Here is a 12203-nt window from a genome sequence, read left to right as displayed (position 1 = left end):
ACCAGGGAAGTCCCTCTAGGTATTTTTTTACTGCCTCTTTGATTTCTTCAGTGATCTCTTCGTTACTTAGTAACATATTGTTTAGCATCCATGTGTTTGTGTTTTTTACATTTTTTTCCCTGTAATTGATTTCTAATCTCATACCAATGTGGTCGGAAAAGATGCTTGACATGTTCAATTTTCTTAAATTTACCGAGGCTTGATTTGTGATCCAAGATGTGATCAATCCTGGAGAATGTTCCATGAGCACTTGAGAAGAAAGTGTAATCTGCTGTTTTTGGATGGAATGTCCCATAAATATCAATTAAATCTATCTGGTCTATTGTGTCATTTAAAACTTCTGTTTCCTTATTACTTTTGTGTCTGGATGATCTGTCCATTGGTGTAAGTGAGGTGTTAAAGTCCCCCACTATTATTGTTTTACTGTCGATTTCCTCTTTTAGAGCTGTTAGCAGTTGCCTTATGTATTGAGGTATTCCTACGTTTGGGGCATATATATTTATAATTACTATATCTTCTTCTCAGATTGATACCTTGATTATTATGTAGTGTCCTTCCTTGTCTCTTGTAACATTCTTTATTTTAAATTCTTTTATCTGATATGAGTATTGCTACTCAGGCTTTCTTTTGATTTGCATGGACTATCTTTTTCCATCCCCTCACTTTCAGTCTGTACGTGTCCCTAGGTCTGAAGTGGGTCTCTTGTAGACAGCATATATATGGGTCTTGTTTTTATATCCATTCAGCGAGCCTGTGTCTTTTGGTTGGAGCATTTAATCCATTCACATTTTTTTTTTTTTTGCGGTACATGGGCCTCTCACTGTTGTGGCTTCTCCCGTTGCGGAGCACAGCCTCCGGATGCGCAGGCTCAGCGGCCACGGCTCACGAGCCCAGCCGTTTCGCGGCATGTGGGATCTTCCCGGACCGGGGCACGAACCCGTGTTCCCTTCATCGGCAGGTGGACTCTCAACCACTGCGCCACCGGGGAAGCCCCAATCCATTCACATTTAAGGTAATTATCGCTATGTGTGTTCCTATTACCATTTTCTTAATTGTTATGGGTTTGTTTTTTAGGTCCTTTTCTTCTCTTGTGTCTCCCACTTAGAGAAGTTCCTTAAGCATTTACTGTAGAGCTGGTTTGGTGGTGCTGAATTCTCTTAGCTTTTGCTTGTCTGTAAAACTTTTGATTTCTCCATCGAATCTGAAAGAGATCCTTGCAGGGTAGAGTAATGTTGGTTGTAGGTTCTTCCCTTTCATCAGTTTAAATATATCGTGCCACTCCCTTCTGGCTTGTAGAGTTTCTGCTGAGAATTAAGTTGTTAGCCTTATGGGAATTTCCTTTTATGTTATTTGTCGTTTTTCCCTTATTGCTTTCAATAAATTTTCTTTGTCTTTAATTTTTGTCAATTTGATTACTATGTGTCTCAGCATGTTTCTCCTTGGGTTTACCCTGCCTGGAACTTTCTGTGCTTGCTGGACTTGGGTGGCTATTTTCCTTCCCATGTTAGGGAATTTTTTGACTATAATCTCTTCAAATATTTTCTCAGGTCCTTTCTCTCTCTCTTCTCCTTCTGGGACCCCTATAAGGCGAATGTTGGTGTATTTAACGTTGTCCCAGAGGTCTCTTAGGCTGTCTTCATTTCTTTTCATTCTTTTTTCTTTATTCTGTTCCGTGGCAGTGAGTTCCACCATTCTGTCTTCCAGGTCACTTACCCGTTCTTCTGCCTCACTTATTCTGCTATTGATTCCTTCTAGTGTATTTCTCATTTCAGTTATTTTATTGTTCATCTCTGTTTGTTTGTTCTTTAATTCTTCCAGGTCTTTGTTCTTTAATTCTTCTAGGTCTTTGTTAAACATTTCTTGCATCTTCTCGATCTTTGCCTCCATTCTTTTTCTGAGGTCCTGGATCATCTTCTGAATTATTATTCTGAATTCTTTTTCTGGAAGGTTGCCTATCTCCACTTCATTTAGTTGTTTTTCTGGGGTTTTATCTTGTTCTTTCATCTGGTACAAAGTCCTCTGCCTTTTCATTTTGTCTATCTTTCTGTGAATGTGGTTTTCCTTTTACAGGCTGCAGAACTGTAGTTCTTCTTGCTTCTGCTGTCTGCCCTCTGGTGGATGAGGCTATCTAAGAGGCTTGTGCAAGCTTCCTGATGGGAGGGACTGGTGGTAGGTAGAGTTGGGTGTTGGTCTGGTGGGCAGAGCTCAGTAAAACTTTAATCCACTTGTCTGCTGATGGGTGGGGCTGGGTTCCCTCCCTGTTGGTTTTTTGGTCTGAGGGGACCCAGCACTGGTGCCTCCCCAGCTCTTTGGTGGGGCTAATAACAGACTCTGGGAGGGCTCACGCCAAGGAGTACTTCCCAGAACTTCTGCTGCCATGGTCCTTGTCACCATGGTGAGCCACAACCACTGCCCACCCCTGCAGGAGACCCTCCAACACTAGCAGGTAGGGACTGTTCAGTCTCCTATGGGGTCACTGCTCCCTCCTCTGGGTCCCAATGCACACACTACCTTGTGTGTGCCACCCAAGAGTGGAGTCCCTGTTTCCCCCAGTCCCGTCCAAGTCCTGCAGTCAAATCCCACTAGCCTTCTAAGTCTGATTCTCTAGGAATTCCTCCTCCCATTGCTGGACCCACAGGTTGGGAAGCCTGATGTGGGGCTCAGAACCTTCACTCCAGTGGATGGACTTCTGTGGTATAAGTGTTCTCTAGTTTGTGAGTCACCCACCCAACAGTTATGGGATTTGATTTTATTGTCATTGCACCTCTCCTACCGTCCCACTGTGGCTTCTCCTTTGTCTTTGGATGTGGGGTATCTTTTCTGGTGAGGTCCAGAGTCTTACTGTTGATGATTGTTCAGCAGTTGTGATTCTGGTGCTCTCACAAAAAGAAGTAAGTGCACGTCCTTCTACTCTGCCATTTTGAACCAATCCTCTCTCATGGCTGCAATTTAAAAATTAAAACTATAAGATCTCTGGGTCTTCCCTGGTGGCACAGTGGTTAAGAATTCACCTGCCAATGCAGAGGACATGGGTTTGAGCCCTGGTTCAGGAAGATCCCACATGCTGCAGAGCAACTAAGCCTGTGTGCCACAACTACTGAGCCTGCGCTCTAGAGCCCGCGAGCCACAACTACTGAGCCCCTGTGCCACAGCTACTGAAGCCGTGCACCTAGGGCCCATGATCTGCAACGAGAGGTCACTGCAGTGAGAAGCCTATGCACTGCAAGGAAGAGTGGCTCCCGCTCGCTGCAGTGATAGAAAGCCTGTGTGCAGCAATTAAGGCCCAATACAGACAAAAATAAAAAATAAAATAAAATAAAATTTAAAAAAACTATAAGATCTCTGTATCTGTCTGTATGTTTATGTATATTTATATACATATGGATAGATGTGTGATTTTTCTACCTGTAGAGGGTCTTGCCAAAATTAATTTGTAAAAGAGCTCTATTTAATTAGCTTGATGAAAAATAAGTGCTTATACAAACAAGTATTCTCTCAGAAATATAGAAACTAGGGCTTCCCTGGTGGCACAGTGGTTGAGAGTCCGCCTGCCGATGCAGGGGACATGGGTTCGTGCCCCGGTCCGGGAAGATCCCACATGCCGTGGAGTGGCTGGGTCCATGAGCCATGGCCGCTGAGCCTGCGCGTCCAGAGCCTGTGCTCCGCAACGGGAGAGGCCACAACAGTGAGAGGTCCGCGTACCACCAAAAAAAAAAAAAAAAAAGGAAATATAGAATCTAACCCAAAAGTGTTTCAAGTTCAAGTGATATAGGATAATCTTCAATAAACAAAAGCTACTTGAAGTTTTGTTGGTTTAGTTAAAACGAACATGTCTTCAGAGCTATTCACATTAAATATAATGCAAACATACAAATTTTATTCTGCCTAGGTTTACTAAAAGTCAAATAAGGTTATGTTATCACTGTCCCAGAATCTGTCAGCAAGAAAAATAACTTAAGAATATGGTTAGCTGTTTAATGTCTTGTGAAATTTTCATGAGTAATCTAAGCATAATTGTTTAAAAATAGTTTCCAAAACTTTTTGTTAGCTTGAAACCTTAAAGTTAAGTTAAATGATGGATAGTCATTGAATATCTAGATCATTTCCAAATAAAATATAACACTGAAGTGTTAATAACTGAATATAAGTTGATCTACTTATGGATTTTTTTTTTTTTTTCAGTACGCAGGCCTCTTACTGTTGTGACCTCTCCCGTTGCAGAGCGTAGGCTCCAGACGCGCAGACTCAGCGGCCATGGCTCACAGGCCCAGCCGCTCCGTGGCATGAGGGATCTTCCCGGACCGGGGCACAAACCCGTGTCCCCTGAATCGGCAGGCGGACTCTCAACCACTGCGCCACCAGGGAAGCTCTACTTTTGGATTCTTATTACAGAGGAATTAAAGATGTTTGGGTCTAATAGTAAACATGTCTTCTGCCACATTAAAAAGTTGACTGAGAAAGACTGTACTTCTAGAAATTACTGAGCTTTCATAAATTTGCCAGTGCACAGAATGCTGGTGTAACCACCAGTCCATAATTGCTTACGTCTCAGTTTTCACTAGAAACTAAGGTTTCTAAGGGTTAAGAATTCTAATCAATACACTTAATTAAAAACTCCAGAAGTAACGAGAGTGAAAGAAAACAACTGTGTATAAAAAGCAGGTAAGGAAAGTAGAATTTTTTTTATAGATTCTTATTTTATTCAAGGAGTTATACTGCATTACTGTCATTAATTATTATTTATTTTTTAACATCTTTATTGGAATATAATTGCTTTACAATGGTGTGTTAGTTTCTGCTGTATAACAAATTGAGTGAGCTATACGTATACATATATCCCATAACTCCTCCCTCTTGTGTCTCCCTCCCGCCCTCCTATCCCACCCCTCTAGGTGGCCACAAAGCACTGAGCTGATCTCCCTGTGCTATGCGGCTGCTTCCCACTAGCTCTCTATTTTACATTTGGTAGTGTATATATGTCCATGCCACTCTCTCACTTCATCCCAGCTTACCCTTCCCCCTCCCCGTGCCCTCAAGTCCATTCTCTATGTCTGCATCTTTATTCCTGTCCTGCCCCTAGGTTCTTCAGAACCATTAAATTTTTTTTTTTAGATTCCATATGTATGTGTTAACATACGGTATTTGTTTTTCTCTTTCTGACTTACTTCACTCTGTATGACAGACTCTAACTCCATCCACCTCACTACAAATAACTCAATTTGGATTCTTTTATGGCTTAGTAATATTCCATTGTATATATATGCCACATCTTCTTTATCCATTCATCTGTCGATGGACACATAGGTTGCTTCCATGTACTGGCTATTGTTAATAGAGCTGCAGTGAACATTGTGGTACATGACTCTCTTTGAATTATGGTTCTCTCAGGGTATATGCCCAGTAGTGGGATTGCTGTGTCGTATGGTAGTTCTAAGAATATGTTTTTAGAATAAGGTAAGGTATAAAGAACATACTTTTGTTAAGAGGAAAAGAAAGTAATTTTGTCCAGAAGTGGAATGACTGGCTGATGAAGAATGAGTAAGGACAAATATAAGACAAAACCTGAAGGGATACAAAAAAACCTTGTAGAAGTTTTGTGGAAAAGGAATCCTGGAAATGAATTTTATGTGTGGTCAAGCTGGTTATGATTGGAATTATATTTTGAAAGAATGAGCCTTAATATCAAAAGTACACGGGTGCAGAATTAGAATATGTTTTTGTTTCTGTTAAAAAGACAGTTTTATTGGACTATTAGTCTGCTTTTGATAGGAGATGGCGAAAGCTTTTTGTTTTTGTTTTTGTTTTGTTGCCTGTTGGGTAATCTGCCAGGAAAGCAAAGATTTTGTGTCTTACCAAAATAATTTCCTGTGCTTCATGTTGTCTTTATTAGATCTTTGATTACCTTGGAGAACTGAGTCTTCTCAATACTAAAAGAGCTAAATTTTGTTCACAACAGTGTAACCTTCCGTATTTGCCTTTAGTATCTTCTATTGTCACTCCTGTTAAATAAGCATTATTTCATAATGACTTGTGATCCTATTTAGTCAAATGTTCAAACCTTTTGACATTTTTTACAACTTCCCAGATCAAATCTAAATGGAGTCTTTATGACCTCAAACTAACTTTGAGATTTCCCAGAGGGCCCCTGGAAATTCCCAAAATATTTGTCTCTCGCCTTATAAAGGAGATGTTAAACTAATTAGGTTTATTTGGCATGTTAAATTACATGGGAAACATTGTCAAATAAGAAGTGGTAATAAACCTTCTTAGGTTATATATATATATGGATGTAAGTTTACTGATATAGGTATTCCAGAAATTGAAGTTCAGAGAAATTTATCAATACCCTCATTATCCAATTATTGTCTTAAATTGTTGTATGCCACAAAAATAACTGAATTTCCTTATCAAATGAACTCTTATCAGACCTTGAACCATAGCCATTTTAAAAGTCTTTTGGGGACTTCCCTGGTGGCGCAGTGGTTAAGAATCCACCTGCCAATGCAGGAGACATGGGTTCGAGCTCTGGTCCGGGAAGATCCCACGTGCTGTGGAGCAACTAAGCCCATGTGCCACAACTACTGAGCCTGTGCTCTAGAGCCCGCGAGCCACAGCTACTGAGCCTGCATGCCACAACTACTGAAGACTGAGCTCCTAGAGCCTGTGTTCCGCAACGAGAAGCCACCACAATGAGAAGCCCGTGCACCACAACAAAGAGTAGCCCCTGCTTGCCGCAACTAGAGAAAGCCCGCGCACAGCAATGAAGACCCAAGACAGCAAAAAATAAATAAATAAATAAACTAATTAAAACAAACAAAAAAGGAGGCTAAAGAGCCATGACAATGAAATACAGCACTAGACTGGTTATGTGTGCTAGAGGGGGCAAAAAAATGCTGTAAAGCACACTGTTGGTTTAATTCACGACATTGGAATTCAGAGAGTAGGTTAGATAAGTACTGTGTCAGTGTTAGATGTCCTGAAGTTGATAACTGGGCTGTCGTTACGTAAGAGACTGTCGTGATTCTTAGGAAAGACACACTGAAAAGTTTAGGGGTAAAAGGCCATGATGGGTGTAACTTACCCTCAAATGGTTCAGGCAAAAAGAGAGAGAGTGACAAAGCAAATGGGGTAAAATGTTATTAAGCAAACCTGAGTAAAGGTACGTGGATTCTTTTTGCATTATTCTTATAGTTGCAGCCTTTCTGAATGTTTGAAATTGTCTACTTAAAAAAAGTTAAAATAATTTTTAAGACATGCTTTTTATCCTTTCTGGCTTTTTATATACCTTTACAATGTTTGTATATGTGTATGTATACCATACACTCAAATACACTTTTCTGTCATTACAAATCAAATATAGGTTTTAAAATTTATTCAACTATCAACTGCTATGGAAGAAAATCACAGAGATAGGCACCATTGAAGAGGGCTTGGAGCAGAAGGAGAAGGCCTAGAAGCAGACCCTGTGGCACCTTTGTAATTGATTATGATTATTACGGTCATGGGGCAGGGTGGGGAAGGGATCAAAATGACACTGATGAAGAGAAGAGCCTGATGTGAATATCTTACCACACCTAAGCACCCAAATTAAAATCTACAACCCACTATAGCCAATATATATGGGCCATTATACATTTGACATATTGTGTCACTTATCCATCTTACTATGTGTTAGAGTTGTAATCTGTGTAACAACCCACATATTGTGGAGATTTAATAAAAGTCCAAGCAATTCCAAGATCACTAAGAAAATAACATTATTTTATTAATGCCTGCTGGCCGATTACAATGTTCATGACCAAAAGGCAAAAGAGATTCTAGATTCTGTTTATAAGAAAGACTTTGCATTGTCAGTCCTTCAGAAAATAACCTGTAAACTGAGACCTCTTCTTCCAATCTGTAAAATCCATGACAATGCTGACCCATTTCTCAGTATTGCTCCGAGAGCAGCTTGTAAACGAGTGTAAAAGACTTCAATAACTTAGGAGTACCTCATAAAACTAAGTTAATAATGACAGGGTGTCTCTGCTCCACACGGCACAGTAGTCTCTGAATGTCAAGTGTGGAGTAAAGGGGTGTTCTGAAGATCCACCTACCAGAGACAATAAAGAGCTTTATGCAATATTGTATGTGAACATTGTGACAGTAAAGATGTAAGTTACTGTTATTATTTAGGGACATAATTGCTGGAGCAACTGTACAATGTATCTAAGCAGAATCAAAGGAATAATGCAAAAAAAAATCAAAACAGCTATTCAAAGGCAGGTGATCAAATAGTCCAGTAAGGTTGTTATCATTTATATCATTGACAATACCATACAGACTAGGTTATGCCGTAAAACAGACTCCTTTGTACTGCATAGTCAGAGAGGATGAAGAGCAACTATGCTGTAGAAGTACAGGGTCAGATTTTTCCCCACTGGGAGCAGACTCTAATAGCAGATAGACTAAAGAGTTACTCAAGCAATGTCGGAAAAAGCTGGAGACTAGATTATGAAAAATAAAATTTCCTCACATCTTAGTTTTCCCTAATTAGGTCTGCCAACAAGGTCTTGATGAATTAAGACATAAAAGTAGTGAACATGACTTAGAGAGAGGAAAGTTAAGGGCAAGGTATGGGAAATCAACTAAATGAGGAAATTGTTCTTGCATAAGAACATGTGGTTCATAACTGCAGCCAGGGAACTTGGGAAGAGAATGATAAGGGGGATTAGACAACTCACCTTTGTAGAAAGGCAAGCATTTGGGACTTCCCTGGTGGTCCAATGGTTAAGACTCCATGCTTCCACTGCAGGGGGCCCAGGTTCGATCCCTGGTCAGGGAAGATCTCGCATGTCACGTAGCCAAAAAATAAAATAAAATTTAAAAAGTTTAAGACATCTTTGGGAAATAAAGGTGGAGATATTAAAAAAAAAACTTAAAAAAAAAAGGTAAGCATTTGGTCTCAAGCTGTTGGGGGTTCGCTTTGACTTTTTGCCTAAGTGACTTGGGATTCTGTTTTCTTGTTTGCGAAGTGGGAATGATGATGGTGATGATGATGATGACAACTCAAGGGGCTCTTATGAGGATTAGACAAGCTAATGCACCTAGTTGAGTGCCTTGCACATAACAGGACTCTAATATATGGTGGCTATTATTTTTTTTTTTTTTTTTTTTTTTTTTTTTTTTTTCCCGTACGCGGGCCTCTCACTGTTGTGGCCTCTCCCGTTGCGGAGCACGGGCTCCGGATGCGCAGGCTCAGCGGCCATGGCTCACGGGCCCAGCCGCTCCGCGGCATGTGGGATCCTCCCAGACCGGGGCACGAACCCGTATCCCCTGCATCGGCAGGCGGACTCTCAACCACTGCGCCACCAGGGAGGCCCGGTGGCTATTATTTTTGAATGCTACTATGTGCTAGACATTTATTTATTTATTTATTTATTTTTTTGCGGTACGCGGGCCTCTCACTGCTGCGGCCCCTCCCGTTGCGGAGCACAGGCTCCGGACGTGCAGGCTCAGCTGCCATGGCCCACGGGTCCAGCCGCTCCGTGGCATGTGGGATCCTCCCGGACCGGGGCACGAAACCGTGTCCCCTGCATCGGCAGGCGGACTCTCAACCACTGCGCCACCAGGGAAGCCCTAGACATTTTAATATATGTTACCTGATAGTGTTCTCAACATCACTTTTAATAGGTATTACGAAAACCAGTATACCAGATTGCATACTTGGTAAATGGCAGCTCTAGGTCGTAAACTCTGGATAGCCTGACAACAAAATCTGTAATGATTCCATTATACCATGATCCTTCACAAACATGTGACAATCTGAGCATATATTTCTTTGTCTTTCATTTTGTCTAGTACTAGCCTTGACTACAGCTTTTGAGCTTTCATTCATCTTTGAGAGTTTATGAGATGTCATTTGTGAACGTGTCTATAGATTTAACTCTCCCAACCACCGTTATCTACATCTGCAATTGGGATAAACCGGGACCCTGAGAAGTAAGCCAGTAAAATATTTTGCTGGTTTTTTTTGTTTGCTTACAGTTTCTGGTGCCTTTGGTTGTGTTTGGTATAACTCTGCATGAAACCAGAAAAATATTAGTTAGAGATGGGTCTTCTGTTCTGAGCTTAGAACAAGAGTTCTTAAAGTTCTCAAAGCTTCTTGACATCAGTCTTGGCAATAAATTTTTGGATTTGACACCAAAAGCAAAGGCAAAAATAAATCAGTGGGACTACACCGAACTTCTGCACAGCTTCTGCACAGCAAAGGAAACCATCAAAATGAAAAGGCAACCTATGGAAGAGAAAACAGAGTAGAAAAGTGGTTGACAGGGGCTGGGCATGGGGGGAATAGGGAGAGGCTGGTAAAAGGGTGCAAGCTTTCAGCTATAACTGAATGAGGTCTGAGGATCTAATGTATAACATGGTGACTATAGTGACAACACCTGTATCGGATGGTTGACATTTGCTAAGGGAGGAAAACCTACATGTTCTCACCTACACCAAAAACTACGTGAGAAAGAAAGGAAGGAAGGGAGGGAGGGAGGGAGGAAGGAAAGGAGAAAGAAAGAAAAGAAGGAGAGAAAGAAACAGAAAGAAAGGAAGGGAGGAAGGAAGGAAGAAGAAATGGTTCTTCTGCCCTGAGTTTAGAGCAGGAGGTTTCAAAGCGCAGTCCCTAAACCAGCAGCATCAATGCCATCTGGGAACTTTTAGAAATGCAAATTATAAATTATCAGACCCTAGACAGACCTAGAGAATCGGAAACTGGAGGAGGCGGGACAGGCAGCAATTCTTGTTTTAACAAGACCTCCAGGCAATTCTGAAGCGCACTACAGTTTGAAAATCACTGATGTAGAGTATAAACAGCATTTAATTTAGCTTTTGATAATAGCGCACATTTGTAACGTATTGGTAACTTTTACATTCTCTTTTGCTAAATAGACTAAATGTTGGTTGTTAAAACTTAAGGTTGTCACTTAAAAATTTTTTTTCACTGACTTGGTTCTAATCAGGATATTAAATATCCTTGCTAGATCCACTTTATTATTTGAGGATCATTCTCCAGAAAAGATGTGTTTGCTGTAAATGGCAACCTATTTCAGTGACTCCACCCTTATTCAGAAGTCTTTCTGGATGTCAAATTTAAATTACTCTTTTGTCATTTTAAGTGTATGCTACTTGATCTATCATCAAAGTACATCTTAATTTTTACAACCCATTTTTAAATGGGCAGGCTGAGGTATAGATATTGTAAGTGAAAAATTTCAAATTTTGATCTAACTTTAAATATCCTGAAAAATTATCAAAATCTGTATCCCAAATAATGGTTTGATAGTTATCACCATTAGCATAGGGGGAAGTGTGGAAATGCCAAATGGTTTAGAATTGCATCCTGATATTCTTTCAAATTCCCCAGAAAGTTACTCAGCCACTGGTAACATACATTTTCTAGGGTGGCTGCTTGGCTCAGAACATCCCTCTTAGATAATCATCACCCTTGTTTGTGCTTACTTACGCCATAGTCATAGCCCAACCAAGTTGGATACTTTCTCTCAGAGGTTAGGAATCTGGATTGAAAGATGTGGGCCAGTCTCTGCTAGCCACTGGGGCTGAGGGTGTGTGAATCCAGGAACTGTGGTGTCTAGAGAAGAAAACAAAGCCAGTCATTAGAAAGAGGCAATAGCCCAGACATGCCAAGAAATCCACGGGCTAGAGAACCTGGAGAGAAAGAGTATGAGGGCAATTGCCATAATTCCTAATGGTTTTCTGGTTCTTGACTCTAAACCTTCTGTATCACCTAAAGAAACTTCTTGTCTTTGGATTCTTTGAAATGCACCTTTATTCCACTGAAAAATTATCCTTTTTTTCCCCTTTAGCCAAGTTTGAATGAAATTCTGTTATTTGTAACTCAAAGTGCCTTGATTAAATTTACAGCCAATGAAAAAAAATGTTCCTGCTCCATCTAAGTGGCAGGAAAGAAATATGAGTGATTCAAATAAACCCTAAAGTTGAAAACTGTTATAGCAATCACTACACTATTTAATAGTGTCTGGAAAATTTATATGTATTGTCCGGTGCTCAAACGGAATCAAATCTTTTAAGTGCCCCTTAGTTATAAAGAAAAGAGCAAACATCTCATTTCTCTATCAGTGAAGCGTGGTTAGGAAGGAAGGTCCCTTTGTCAATCAAATCGGTTTTCTTCAGCTCCCCCAGCAAGTGTG

The sequence above is a fragment of the Mesoplodon mirus genome (assembly GCF_964341445.2).
Source record: "Mesoplodon mirus genome assembly, chromosome: 11".
In the NCBI taxonomy this organism is placed as follows: domain Eukaryota; kingdom Metazoa; phylum Chordata; class Mammalia; order Artiodactyla; family Ziphiidae; genus Mesoplodon; species Mesoplodon mirus.
This window is presented reverse-complemented; position numbering follows the sequence as displayed.